The following is a 4,657-nucleotide window of genomic DNA, read 5'->3' on the forward strand; positions in this document are numbered from 1 at the left end:
TCTAGTACCTTATAGTTGTCATTGTTTTGAAATGGTTTAAGTTTACTTTTCACATCTTGCATTTCATTTTCGATAGCTTTTAGCTCCAGCGCTTCTTCCTCCATAATGTAGGAAATCAATTTTTGAGAGCACTCGGATAAAGCTGTATCCCACTTATTTTGGAATTGTTGTGAAAAGACTTTGGTAGGTCGTTTTTTTAACCTTAGTCCCCTTGGTATCATAAGTTTCTCATGATAGGTACTCAGTGTTTGGAAATCCCACCATGTCTTGAGTTCCTTTATTTGTAGATTTTCCAATTGCCGCATTAAAAGAATAAGATCTTGTGGAGCAGTGGGAGTCAGATTCCCCAGGTTGGAAGAAAAGACTGACCTGATTTTTTCTGCCCTATCTGTTATAGGGGCAACCATGGCATTTGGTTCCAGGTCCTCCACCGCATCCACCGGTTCCGTCATATGCTGTTCCATAGTTACAGTCAGCGTTGTCCTCTTGTCGGGGAGAGCAGGTAGCGCCAGTTCATAGACAACAATGTAACAGGTACTGCTCTATCCCCGTAACCCGGCTTCCGTGCTGCAGACCGGCAGGGTGGCGTTCCCTTCCACGTGCAATAGTAGAAAACGGAAGATGTCCAGCACCAGGAAGGCAGGTAAAAACTTGTTTATTGAGGTACAAAAGTAACAAACAGCATATCAAGGAGCGTAGAGCCTACGCGTTTCAGGCTGAAGAGCCCTTAGTCATGGCATAAAAACTTTACAGCACTATGTTCTTATATAGTAAAATGCATTAGAATCACATGATCTGAGCAGCAAAGTAGTGGATCATCTAAAAAATGCGGCATGGAGTTAATCACAAACCAATAAGATTATGATACATCTATAGAGATGGCGTACAATACACAGGTATAAAGGATAACCACAAGATTCAGTTACACTGGTACTTATATTGTCATGAGCAATATTGAGATCTGGTTAAATGGAAGGACCGTATTAACTGATTACTTCTATTATTAAAACGTTAGTATAAGGTCTTGTCTCAAATTTAACCCTTGTGGTTCTCTCGTGCCTAGCATGAATATCCAGAATGATTCCCTATTGAGAACCATTCTTCTAAAGTCCCCACCCCGTCTCGGTTTCCTAACCCTTTCTATGCCCATGATTTGTAATGTATTCATGTTGCCTCCATGAACATCCCTAAAATGCCTGGACAACGCAGAAATATTACTATTAAAAGACAAAGTATTTTTTGCATCAGATATGTGCCTGCGTATCCTAGTTTTCAGGGAGTTCATGGTACAATCAACATACTGGCATCGGCATGTTGTGCAGGACGCTAGATAAACTACATTTTTTGTATTACAATTTACATAATCCCTCAAAACAAAGGTTTTGGTATTTGAATATGATTTAAATTCCTTATTGACCTGCATGTAACTGCAAGTGAGGCAGACATTGTGCCCACATTTCCAGTTACCCGCATAAAGCAACCAATTTGTGCCAGTATGTTTGTTATCAGTACTGCTAAACATACTGGGTGATAGGATAGATCCCAAAGAGGGACCTCTTTTGGACACCATCTTGAAATTGTCCTGTAAAAGATTATACAAAACCGTGTCTTGATGCAATATAGGTAAATTCTTTTCAATGATATTCCTGATTATCCATCCATTCCCTGGCCAGAGGGTATCAGAGCTTTGGCCAAACATATGGACACATACAGTCGATACTCCCCTGGTTTGAAGGAATTTATTTTAATGGCCACGGAATTTTTGCTGAAAAACAATTATTTTATGTTTGATGGCCGCTTTTTTCTTCAAACCAGGGGAGCATCAATGGGGGCTAAATACTCCCCATCCTTTGCCAATATTTTTATGAGTCAGTGGGAAGAGGAGGTGATTTTCTCAAACAGTAATCCATACCAAAAACAGATCAAATGGATGGGGAGATATATTGATGATCTCATTTTTGTGTGGGAAGGCTCGGAATTGGAGTTTAAAGAGTTTGTACAATACATTAATGATAACAAACTGAACCTTTCCTTCACCTACAATTTTTCACAGGAAAGCATACCCTTTTTGGATGTATGTTTCTCTGTGGATAATAATAGGATTGTGGCGGCCCCCTATAGAAAGGAAAATACAGGGAATTCTATACTACAAGCCACATCATGCCATCCCCAACATGTTCTCCGCAACATCCCCTATGGGGAATGGTGCAGATTAAGACGCAATTGTAGCAAACAAGAAACATTCATACATGAATCGGACCTACTCTTTAACAGATTACGGGAAAGAGGATATCACCCGGAGACACTTAATAAGGCAAGAAATAGAGCGGCCAATCTAGATAGACGGGATCTTATTGCACATGGTACCCAAGATAAGGATTCTACAAGGAGATGGGATAGGGCTCATCCCCCTTTCTTCATCACACAGTACAGCAAATAATTTCACAAAATCAGGAATATCATTGAAAAGAATTTACCTATATTGCATCAAGACACGGTTTTGTATAATCTTTTACAGGACAATTTCAAGATGGTGTCCAAAAGAGGTCCCTCTTTGGGATCTATCCTATCACCCAGTATGTTTAGCAGTACTGATAACAAACATACTGGCACAAATTGGTTGCTTTATGCGGGTAACTGGAAATGTGGGCACAATGTCTGCCTCACTTGCAGTTACATGCAGGTCAATAAGGAATTTAAATCATATTCAAATACCAAAACCTTTGTTTTGAGGGATTATGTAAATTGTAATACAAAAAATGTAGTTTATCTAGCGTCCTGCACAACATGCCGATGCCAGTATGTTGGTTGTACCATGAACTCCCTGAAAACTAGGATACGCAGGCACATATCTGATGCAAAAAATACTTTGTCTTTTAATAGTAATATTTCTGCGTTGTCCAGGCATTTTAGGGATGTTCATGGAGGCAACATGAATACATTACAAATCATGGGCATAGAAAGGGTTAGGAAACCGAGACGGGGTGGGGACTTTAGAAGAATGGTTCTCAATAGGGAATCATTCTGGATATTCATGCTAGGCACGAGAGAACCACAAGGGTTAAATTTGAGACAAGACCTTATACTAACGTTTTAATAATAGAAGTAATCAGTTAATACGGTCCTTCTATTTAACCAGATCTCAATATTGCTCATGACAATATAAGTACCAGTGTAACTGAATCTTGTGGTTATCCTTTATACCTGTGTATTGTACGCCATCTCTATAGATGTATCATAATCTTATTGGTTTGTGATTAACTCCATGCCGCATTTTTTAGATGATCCACTACTTTGCTGCTCAGATCATGTGATTCTAATGCATTTTACTATATAAGAACATAGTGCTGTAAAGTTTTTATGCCATGACTAAGGGCTCTTCAGCCTGAAACGCGTAGGCTCTACGCTCCTTGATATGCTGTTTGTTACTTTTGTACCTCAATAAACAAGTTTTTACCTGCCTTCCTGGTGCTGGACATCTTCCGTTTTTAATATCCTCTATGGTATGTTGGAGGACCTTTGGAGGTCCTTGGGTCACGTGTTACCCACAATCCTTTGTAATGGTGATTGACACAAGTATGGACCAATTAGCACTAGTCCAGCCCCTGCCCATATAAGGGAGCTATAGCCAATTATCGCTCTCTTGGGTTGCTGCTCTCGTGGATGCCGGACTAGCAGGACGGATCTGCGCAACTTGCAAAGATACACTAGGCCTCAAAACCTACCGGCCTCAGCTGAACTAAAACCGTGAGTTCTAAACTACCCCCGCTAAAGTTAGCGTGACTACTGGACTGCAACTAAATCCCCTAAATCCAGTGGAACAGCGCAAATTATCCTAAAGACTCTAAATTGCTAAAGTCCCAACCTTTGTCAATCTCCAAAGAAAGCTTGCATGTATAGAGACTGTTCCGGTGATGAAGCTTGCATAAAATCTTCAGTAATAGTTACAACTGTTTCCGAAAACTCTCCGGTTGTGGACATTCCATTATTATCTACCTCCCTATCACTCTTGGGAAGGGTGGCGGTAGGACAAGCATTACTGAGGAGCCCGCACCCTGGCATCACGAATAGCAAGGGTTAACAAGCACCCTTTAGTCACCGCACAGCTACACTCCCCATACCCTACACCCCCCAGACTATCACATTTTTCTTATTCTGTCTCTCATAGTTGAGGTTATAACCTATGATGAACATTACAGCCTCTCATCTTTATAAGGGGGAGAACTTGATCTCTATGAGGGAGATTTATCAAAACCTGTGCAAAGGAAAAGTTGCCCAGTTGCCTATAGCAACCAATCAGATCGCTTCTTTCATTTTGCAGAGGTCTTGTTAAAAATGAAAGAAGCGATCTGATTGGTTGCTATGGGCAACTGGGCAACTTTTCCTTTGAACAGGTTTTGATAAATCTCCCCCTATCTATCTATCTATCTATCTATCTCATATCTATCTATCTATCTATCTCATATCTATCTATCTATCTCATATCTATCTATCTCATATCTATCTATCTATATATCTATCTATCTCATATCTATCTATCTATCTATCTATCTCATATCTATCTATCTCATATCTATCTATCTATCTCATATCTTTCTATCTATCTATCTCTCATATCGATCTATCTCATATCTATCTATCTATATATCTATCTATC

At 39.8% G+C, this 4,657-nt stretch overlaps 1 long non-coding RNA gene across 1 annotated transcript in view; it reads left to right on the top strand.

Moving 5' to 3' along the window:
- Positions 1-4,348: 4,348 nt before the first annotated feature.
- Positions 4,349-4,657, top strand: part of LOC130357566 (uncharacterized) — a 27,915-nt gene continuing 27,606 nt past the window's right edge. Inside the window, exon 1 of the long non-coding RNA XR_008889177.1 lies at positions 4,349-4,394. This is a non-coding gene — a long non-coding RNA (uncharacterized LOC130357566). The remainder of the gene's footprint in view (positions 4,395-4,657) is intronic.

This window comes from Hyla sarda, chromosome 2, assembly GCF_029499605.1.
Source record: "Hyla sarda isolate aHylSar1 chromosome 2, aHylSar1.hap1, whole genome shotgun sequence".
Lineage (NCBI taxonomy): Eukaryota > Metazoa > Chordata > Amphibia > Anura > Hylidae > Hyla > Hyla sarda.